General features: G+C 43.6%; 1 long non-coding RNA gene across 1 annotated transcript; it reads right to left on the bottom strand.

The window, feature by feature from the left end:
• Positions 1-2091: 2091 nt before the first annotated feature.
• On the bottom strand, positions 2092-5600 carry LOC128416887 (uncharacterized). Its single transcript, XR_008331335.1, has 2 exons — positions 5360-5600; positions 2092-3383 (listed from the first exon to the last, which is right to left on the bottom strand). It is a non-coding gene; the product is annotated as an uncharacterized LOC128416887 (long non-coding RNA).
• Between the last annotated feature and the right edge of the window lie 5086 nt (positions 5601-10686).

Here is a 10686-nt window from a genome sequence, read left to right as displayed (position 1 = left end):
CCAGTTGGAATGTTTGAACTTTGTGTTCATTGGTTAATGCTGAGTGTTCTTATACCAGTGGCAAATGCCTATATATAAAGCATCCACTTCTGTTATCTCTTACTCCTTTTATTCCTGTAACTGGCATGCTGCAGGAGCATGTCCTTCAAATTTCACCTCTGTGAGGACATCATTCCTGCCAGAAACCCACCTCCCAAATAGCCTTGCAGTGAGAGCCATCTATGAAATCAGCCAGAGAACCTGAAGTACTTGCAACATGGTGAGGTGTCTGGCAACAAAGTAGTTACATGGGAAGGGTCTACCTTACTCCCAGTAGGTGTGGTTGGTTGGTGGGAAAGGAAAGAGAAAAGGGTGTGCAAATCCCCTACCCACCACAAATCCTGCAGTTAGCAGTGGATATACTGGTAAAGAAGGATCAGACACATATATCACCTATCCTGAGCTGTTTCCTACTCCCACCAGTAACCATACCAGTTAGGCTCAACTAGCTATACATGGACATGATTCAAATGACCAGCATGGTTATTATTGTTCAGGAACACAAACACCCCAGTCAAGTAGAAGGCAAAGGGGCAGCTTATAGCCAACCTCCATATTTCCCATGGGGTCAGGTTAAGCAAGAATGTCACTAGGATGCTTCACAGACATGGCTACAAAACAATGTGTGCTCTTGCCTTGAATGGGACTATCCTTTCCTCACAGTCACCCTGGCATAATATACACATGCACTGAAAGAGTGTATCACTCTTCATCCTCCTGAATGGCGAATGCATATGAGTAAGCAGCACTAATCAATAGCCTCTTCATTGCAGTTCTTTCTCAGTGTCTGGCGGTAGATGTTCCCAGGTCAACCCTTAGCTGTACAGCCACATGTGGAGCAAGTCATGTGAGTGCTGATGTCATGTGCTCAAGTGAGCATGCATAGATTTTTGCATCTCACATGGCAGTTGCATGTCACATAGCTTGCAAAAAGTCGGTCAAAAATCCACACTTGCAGCAGCCACACCCTTGGCTTAAAAGACATACAGTGTGGTAAAAAGGACAGCACAATCATATTCCAAAGTATCTGCTACACACTGGGGGTTTTCACAGTATTTTCGGTGTATAAATGTGTGCAGTGGGGCTTTCCCCCAATGTTTTGGTGCTGCAGCTTCCCATAGGCAACCCTATCTTTCTTTCTTTCTTGGCTAGCTCACCAAGACCTGCAATAATAACCATTTGTCACCTATTATATGACCCATAGACATTCTTCCTGTTTAATAAGTTCTCTGCTTATTTTGGCCTCCCCACTTCTTGCATGATGCTATCTTGGCTTTATTTTTTAAGCAACCGGCAGATCCAGAATGGCAAGCGAGATCTTCTTTGGGATGTGGTAGCAGGAACCCGAAAGGTTAGAAAGCATTCCATATTTGGCAACCAGATACAGGCCTGCAATGGAGAATACAAAGATGGTGAAAGGCTCCTGAATTAAGTTTTGGCAGTTGGAATCAGTGCCAGGGATGCCAGGAACCTTGTCCTTGAGAGCCTAGTGTGGGTTTTGCTTCACTGTTACTGCAGGTTTGGTCCAGCATGCAACTGTGACAAAGTAACTGTCATAGCTCTGTCCCCAAGCCACCAACTGATTCCTCAAACTAACTCAACCATGGAGGCAGCCTCCATGAGGGAGGTCTCAGTCCATTCCTTAGCAAACCTCAGCTTGTGCATAAATGAAATACTGAGCAGGTCTGTCTCTCTCTCTTTGGCCATGATGGATAGCTGTATTTTGATAGATACTGGTTATCTTTAGAGTACAGTGGTACCTCTGGTTATGAACTTAATTCGTTCCGGAGGTCTGTTCTTAACCTGAAAGAGTTCTCAACTTGAGGTACCACTTTAGGTAATGGGGCCTCCCGCTGCTGCTACTGCACAATTTCTGTTCTCATTCTGAGGTAAAGTTCTTAACCCGAGGTTCTACTTCTGGGTTAGCGGAGTCTGTAACCCGAAGTGTTTGTAACCCGAGGTGTTTGTAACCCGAGTTACCACTGTACAACAGGTGTAAATTGAAAGTGACTCTTGGAATCAGGACAATCACAGCCAAGTAGAATATATATCAAAAAGCCAAACCAAGATGACTTGTGCTTTATTCTAGAGAGATTTGAGAATCACATTTCCAGTATACATTTCAGCATATCTAGTGTGCATTCCCAGGTGTGACAGCCTCCCCAAAATTTCTTTTCAATTCCTTTTGACATCAGATGACTTCAGAGCATGAGTACAGTTACATAATCTAATTATCTCGATATTAATTTATTACTGTCATTTATGTGGAATGTTAATTATTACTCAAATGGATAACCATGTGGCTGTCACAACTTTTAAGAACTAATTTCAATTTGAACTTGACATCAATATAAACATGACAATAGCATTTTGCCATTACATATTGCCATCATGTACTTTCCTTTTCTCATGGGAGCTGACAGAATATGATTCATAATGATAGCTTTAATATACATCCGTGCATAACAATAAGGATTTATAATAATATTAACATACATAATGCCATCTGTATTGGATTTGTCAACATTAATAACCAAGATTCTTCCCTTTATGCGGCATACATTTTCGTGTGTCTATAATTGTCTTCATTAATACACATTTATTATTACTATGAAGCTCATGTGCCAAACCCCCTTTATTATGCAAATGAGGCTGCAGCACACACTCAAAGGCAGTGGCTCTCAATACATCACTTTTATCTTTTAATAAGTCTTATAAAAGGCAAGTCGGTTAAAAACTCAGCCCTATTAATTAAATTTGGTTTTGCACTGCTGAACTAAAAATGATCCTGGTGTAAGGCTTCCACAGAGCCATTGGTTATATAGCCCTCTGATTTATCTGTATAATATCTCTTGGCAAAAACCATACTGAAAGAATATCAGTCTCTGCCGGCAAGTAATGAAACGAAGGAAATGCACATCTAAAGATGGAACCCTCATCTGTCTGCCCCATCTATTTTGACATCCGGTCACAAGTCAGCATTTTGACGTGGTTGAAAAGGCACTTGCAGATGATGTGCAGGAGTTAGAGGGCATGTGGCAGATTTCACTATTTACTGAGAATTTCCACAAACTTAGCTTAACAGGTTTTCTATTTTTAAAAATCCAGCTTCTTTTATTTATTTACAGTGCAGTCGTTTAAAACAAGAGCAAAGAGAACAATGTCGCTGACATCTGTGAAAAAGCTCCAGAGCAATAAAGGTGTCGACTTGTGATGATGAGATCTAAACCAATGGCAACGTCGCTCCACAGGGAGGTCTTCATAGGCTCTACATCTTCCATTGACCTGAATCATCAAAGACCTTATCCTTTTTACATCAGAGTTCAGGCTTCCAGACTGTGCTCCTTTTAAACAAACAAGAAAGAAAAATCAGCTGAACAAATTAGGAAAACAATCCTGTCAAGCTGAAAACACAAATGCCAGAGGACTACTGCAGGCCTTGTGCAATTGTGAAGACAAATACGATTATCCCTGCACTTTACACTCTAGGCTATTGCAAACAGGGCAGCTTCTCATGTTTCCTTTCTTCAGGACATGGGTCGCCAATGTGGTGTCCATCAGATGTTGTGGACTATGACTCCCATTGACCCTAGCCAACATGGCCAATGGCCTGCAATGATGGCACCTGTAGTCCAAACCACTTGGATGGCACCATGATAGCTATTCCTACCCTAGAAAAGGTGATTTCTACAGTGAATTAGTCCCTTGTCTGAATGCAAATAGTTTGCCAATAGCAGGGGGAGAAACAAGGGTCACACTAGAGATTGCATCACTTAAAGAAGCATTACTTTGAAGTAAGGAACCTGGAGCAGAAATCCTACTCCTTGCCCTTTCTTGGCAAATGGTTTGCCAAAAGACGAGCAAAATTGGAGGTTGTGCTCCAGGCTGCCTCTTTTTAAAATGGTACTTGCCAGTTTAAATGTGGTGGACATTTTTCTCAATGATTGTGCCTGTCCTGACACATCACTGAAATGAAGGCTCTTTGCAGAGGGCAATACTTTTGTGAAACAGGACCCCATCCCTTTTATTTTGACTCAGGACTTGTTACTTATTAGTCAGGAAATACAGCCTAGATGTTTGGGAGGCAGCTCCTTAAAAACATCAACTCAACGTTGAAAGCACCTACCTAAGACAGGTAGCAAATAGTGATGCTATTTGCTTTTTGAATTGCTTTCTTTAAAGTGGCAGTTGTCACTAGGGGTGTGCATCAAATTTGTACCAATCTCAAACTGAAGAGGGCTTGTCTGAACTCATAAGAACATCTGAAGAGTGCTGCTGGATTGGCCCAATGACTTAACTAGTCCAGCATCCTGTTCTCACAGTGACCAACCAGATGCCTGTGGCAAACCCATAGGCAGTACCTGAGCACAAGAGCGCTCTGTCGTCCTGTAGCTTTGAGTGACTGGCATTTAGAAGTGATGTTGCCTCTGACCGAGGAGGCAAAGCATAGCCATTGTGGCTAGTAGCCACTGATAGCCCTCTGCTCCATTATCTCAGGTGAAATCTCTCTGAAGTACCCTGATTTGAAGTGGATACATCTGAAGTGGTTGGGGAAGGCAACATGTCTGCAAAAAAAAGAAAGAAAAAGATTTATTCCCAAGCATGGCATACAAGGAAAATGTCCTGGGTGGGGAGAAGAAGGGGTAAAAGCTCTTTTGTGACTGGTAGGACTCCTCCTCAGTTACACTTCTAAGAAACAACTGTTTAGACTTGGGTCTCATCCCAAGGTAAAGGGACATGGTCTAAACCACCGAGCCTCTTAGGCTTGCCAGTCGTAAGGTTGGCAGTTCGAATCCCTGCAACAGGGTGAGCTCCCGTTGCTTTGTCCCAGCTCCTGCCAACCTAGCAGTTCCAAAGCATACCAATATGAGTAAATAGGTAAGGCTGTGGCAGGAAGGTAAACAGTGTTTCCATGTGCTCTGGCACTCGCCATGCTGTTTCATGCATCAGAAGTGGTTTAGTCATGTTGGCTACATGACCCCGAAAAGCACCCCTTGGTCAAATTTAACCACCACGGGGTCCTTTACCTTTACCTTTTACCTCATCCCAACATCTCCCACAGTGACACCCAATGACACCCAATTTGCTTACAGGATACATTTACCTTTCCGCATCCTTCCCCAGCACAGTCCTCTACACACCAGAGTTTTTGCCTGCATAGTTTCCTGTTGCATTTAAAGTGCTTGTTTGATTTTCCCTCTGAAATCCCTTCCTTGCTTGCTTTATCATCAATTTATATTTGCTCCGTGCAAGCTAATGCTCCATTTATTTTCTCATTTGAGCAACACTTCCGCTTTTTAAAAAAAGGAAATCTTCTCACCTTTTATGGATTCCTTGACACTGCTATTTAAACACACTGGCATTTTCTAAGGCTTCCTCATCCGCTTACTGACCTGTAGCATACATTTTATCTGAACCTCTATTATAGAGGTTTTTAAATAACTTCCATGCTTCCTGAAGAGATTTGGCCTCCTTCAACTTCCTTAAGTCCGCACAGAGAGTATAATGTGTTATACGAACTCAGTCAGCTTTGGGAAAATATACAAACAGGAAAATAAAGTTGATAACCAGCAGTAAAAATGGTTAAACCATCTACCCCACCATTGCCAATGTAATAACTAACATTTCAAGTAACGTTTAACTCAGAGGTAGTTAACCCACCACAGCCTGCAGGCTGGATTTGCCCCTCCCAAATGATGATTCATGGCTTTCCTGGTTCCCACCCTTAGACACTGGCTCAGGTAATCCTCAAAGTTTTCTTAATGAAATCAGCACATTATTTCTGCATCAGCTCAGACTACTGGTTAAATGTTTAAAAGGTACCATGACAAAGTCTAGGATATATGGCTAGTCACAAGAAAAGACATTTTTCCAACATCTGACATGCCTCTCCTGCTGTTTTTACAGAAATGGGGGTTATGATTCCCAGCAACCGGTATAAAAGGCTTAATGCCTCTGGCAGTGGATGCTTGCAGCAAAGGAAGTGTGGAATTCTGTTAACACAGGCTGGAGAATGACCAACGTATAAAGTGTAAACCTGGCCACATTCCCAGCTCTATTAAGTTTCAAGTACACATGGAAGTACATTTAAAGCGCCATTACCAAAGCAGATTCTTAGGTGATTTGGCTCCGTTAACAACAGATTTCATATTACGCATATGTTCAGAAGGTGTGATGGGGAGAATAGCAGGGATGCTATCTCAGAATGAAGAAGAAGAGCCACATATTTGGGTGATTAAAACAAGAAGGGATTGAGAGGAACTACAAAAGAATTTGCAAGCTGTGTGTATGGGTATTACAATGGTAAATGCAATGCAATGTAAGCTAGTGTAAAGTGATGTGCAATCACACACATGCACGCATGCGTGCACACACACACGCATAGGCTCATGGGGTGTGAAGTAAAAACGATTGACTAGGAATGAAATCTTGGGGTCATAATGAACAGCTTGTAAAGATGTCGACTCAGTGTACTGCAGCTGTGAAGAAGGCAAATGCCATCCTAGGGATCATTAGGAATGGAACTGAAAATAAAAGTGCCAATATCATAATGCAAATCTGTGGTGTGAGCACACTTGGAATACTGTGAACAGTTCTGTCACCTTAAATAAATTTTTAAAAGCTACTGCAGAAAAGGTTCACAAAAGAGCATCCAAAATGATCAAGGGAGTGGAGAAACTCTAGAAAGACGAAAGGTTACAACATTAGGGCCTTTTTAGTTTAGAAGAGAAAGCATGCAAGAAAAAAAGGAAGTACTTCTTCACTAAGTGAAGCTACAGAATTAATTGCAACAAGATGGAGCATTTGCCAGTGTAGATGGTGAGTTAGACAAGTTCATGGAGGATAAAGTTATTAGTGACTACTAGTCCTCATAATGGCTTTATATTACTTCTAGGATCAGTGGTGGTATGCCTCTGAATAGCAGTGCCAGGGGAGCATAAGTAGACAGGACGCAGTTGCAATCACGTCCTGTTTGTGGGCATCCCAGAAACATCTGTTTGGCCACTGTGTGAACAGGATACTGGACTAAATGGCCCTTTGGTCTGATGCAGGAGGGCTCCTCCTATGTTCTTAAGTGCTGTTTCCCCTCCCCCCCACGATAACACATGGTGGGATCTATTGGGGGATGTGGATGGACTGTACCACCAGGGATGAACGCACGCTAACCGACACCCGGGGAGGCGCAAACCTCCAGCTGTGCATGCGTTGCGCCGCTACATACGGCGCATGCATGGCGTCATTACATAGGATGCATGTGTGATGTCGCTACGTACAGCGCATGTGTGCGACACCACACATGCATTGTATGTAGTGGTTTGCCGCCGCCCCAGCATTGTATGGACGGTTGTGGGATCCTCTGCTCACAGCTGCAGTGGCAGCAGAGGGATCCTTCACTTGTAGCTGTAGCGGTGATGGAGGGATCTCACCACAGTCCGTACGGTGCTCGGCCGGCGCTGGCGGCAAACCACTATGTACAGCGCATGCGTGCGACACTGTGCATGCTTTGTGCTTAGTGGTTTGCCGCTGGTGCCGCTCGAACGCCATACAGAGGGTGGCGGGATCCTCTGATCGCAGCTGCAGCCACGAACGGAGGATCCTCCACTTGCAGCTGTGGCAGCACGATGGCTGCTCACGCCGCTGTGCCTCGGGGAGGCGGGGCGAGCACCCTGTGGGGTGCCTTCTTGTCACCCCTCCAGACATGGCACCTGGGGTGCACCGTCCCCTGCCCCCCTTGTGATGCCACTGTGTAACACAAAGCCCATAAAAGGTCAGGGCTGCACTAAGACAGGCAGAGAGTGAGTCAGGGGCAGAAAGAGTAGTGCCACCGGTTATGCAGATAAAATATAAAGAATGGCTAGCTAAAGCGTCCCTGTGTACCTCCAGGCAGGGGTCAGCAAACTTTTTCAGCAGGGGGCCGGTCCTCTGTCGCTCAGACCTTGTGAGGGGCTGGACTATATTTTGTTGGGGGAAATGAACGAATTCCTATGCCCCACAAATAACCCAGAGATGCATTTTAAATAAAAGCACACATTCTACTCATATAAATACATGCTGATTCCCGGACCATCCGCGGGCCGGATTTAGAAGGCGATTGGACCGGCTCCGGCTCCCGGGCCTTAGTTTGCCTACCCATCTTCCTGGGTTATCCTACGTGATAGGTGTTATCAGCATTGTCAGTGGCTGACATTGAGGGTTATGGTATTTACACATGTTGGTAGAGAATAGATGTTGTATGTCCCCTACAAAGAGAAAAACTCATCTGTGTTGTTGACTGCATCAGGTTACAAGGCTGGAGTAGAGTTTCCCTAGCTTCAATGGGAAGCTATTCAAAGCAATCAAGATTCTTAACTTGGGGTGGGAGGAGAAATACGGTTTCATTTTCTTAATCATTTGGAGTTAGATTCGTAAGTTCTAACTTGCAGAAGAGCTCAAAATGTTTCCATTAATACCACAAAGCCAAAATGTTAAATGTATGATTTATGTGAGGTAATTATGAATGACTAGAGGGGGAATTCTACACATGAGACAGCTTTACCTCAAAGAGGTGTTTCTGTCTTCAGATCAACCATTTTACTATGAGCGGGACCTCTGTAATTGAGCCTGAATATTATTGTAGACTTCAGTAACATTTCAAGGACCTTATTTCGAAGTGAACAGTGTGCAGATTGCAGCTCAAATGCTGTGCAAGATGGGAGTTAACCTGGGAGAAGCCACTTGAATTGCTAATGGTCTGTTTTTAGAATAAAATATGTGGAACTATATTTAAAGAACTTGTGGAGCAACTACTGCCAAGAAACAGGCTCCATCTATGGTTGTGGATGGTGAGGGAAATAGCATAGAAAAAAATGTTTGCAGTTAATGTATCTGAATATTTAAAAGATTAAACCAAAGTTAAGATGCATGCAACCAGTTTTTGTTTTCGTTCTGCCGTGTGTTTGAAAATGGGTCAGATCCTGCCAGTTTGGGTCTCTCATGTCTCTAATTACATGAGGAGCTATTGGAATAAAGCTTCAAAACATATGTGTTTCGATCATGCTATATTCGGAGAATCAAAAACAATATCACAAAATGTGCAGATTTATGGTGCTAATGTGAAGCCTATAAATTGAAGGGTTCTCTAGTTTGAGAAATCCAGATGCTCTGATTGCCTTGCCTGCAAGAAGAATAGTTAGCAAAGGGAAGGTTTGGAGAACTTAATGAATGTCTAGAAATTGGAAAATCCTTTTGTCCCGAAAGCATTTGTAAATAACCACAGAGCATATGTCTCCCCTCTATAACATGCGGAATGTAGTCACCAACATAATCTGGAATCATGAGAGGGACATTCAACCAAGGAGCTCCCATTTTATCTTCATGGAATCCCTCTGAGGTAGGTTAAGTGACTTGTCAAAGCCCACTCAGATTCATGGCATAAAGTGAAAATATATTTTTTCTCCTTCTCTCTTTACACTAGAACTTGTGGACTTCCAATGAAAATTCAGAACAGACATGAAAGGTACTTATTTGCAAAGTGCAGAATTAAACTATGAAGTTCGCTCCTCAAAATGTAGGGATGGCCACTGACTTGGAGGGCTTTGAAACAAGAATGGACAAATTCGTGGAGGATAAGCCTGCTAACCCTGATGGTTATGCTCTTATCTCCAGAGGTTGCATGCTTCTCAATAACAGTTGCTGAAAACCACAGGGAGAGCAGCTGCTTACATGCTTCTCATAAGCATCTGGTTGGCCACTAGGAGAACCAGGACACTGGACTAGATGCATCTTCAACCTGGGCTCTTCTTATGTTCTTATGGTGGGCATGGATTTCAACCCAGGTCTTTCAGGTCCAAGTAGGATAGCCATGTGCCAAGTAGGATGGTCAAGGGCTGTCAGAGGACAGTCATCTGTCTGAAGATGTCAATTATTTGAAAGGCTCTCCATCCATGTGTGGTTTAAAGATAAAGCTCCATCCATGTGTGGTTTAAAGATAAAGCGCCATAAGAATGGAGACCAGGGTCTCCTTTAAAATTGTCCATCCACAGTTAGCACCTGAACAGCAGGCAGAGCAGACATAGGTCACCCGATCATAGTCTTCCCCACTATGGTGAGATTTATTTTAAAGGTAATGGTAAAGGTACTCCTGACCATTAGGTCCAGTCGCAGACGACTCTGGGGTTGCGGTGCTCATCTCGCTTTACTGGCCGAGGGAGCCGGTGTACAGCTTCCGGGTCATGTGGCCAGCATGACTAAGCTGCTTCTGGCGAACATGAGCAGCACAGGGAAACGCTGTTTACCTTCCCGCTGGAACGGTACCTATTTATCTACTTGTACTTTGTGCTTTCGAACTGCTAGGTTGGCAAGAGCAGGGACCGACCTTCTGATTGGCAAGCCCTAGGCTCTGTGGTTTAACCCACAGCGCCACCCACTTCCCTGTAAAGGGAGCCCTGACTGTTAGGTCCAGTCGCGAACGACTCTGGGGTTGCGGTGCTTGCCCGTTCATAGTCTTCCCCACTATTGTGAGATTTCTTGTACAGTATTGCTATTTAAATAAATCTCACAATTCTTTCTTAATTTGCATCTATAGATATAAATTAGCACACACAAATCTGTGTCCTTTTTTGTTCTTTTTTTTAAAAATAGTGATGTGTAACTGGCCACCCTAGGTTC

This window comes from Podarcis raffonei, chromosome 7 (genome assembly GCF_027172205.1).
Source record: "Podarcis raffonei isolate rPodRaf1 chromosome 7, rPodRaf1.pri, whole genome shotgun sequence".
Taxonomy (NCBI): Eukaryota; Metazoa; Chordata; class Lepidosauria; order Squamata; family Lacertidae; genus Podarcis; species Podarcis raffonei.
Note: the sequence above shows the minus strand (reverse complement) of the source record. Positions and strands in the feature narration are given on the sequence as shown.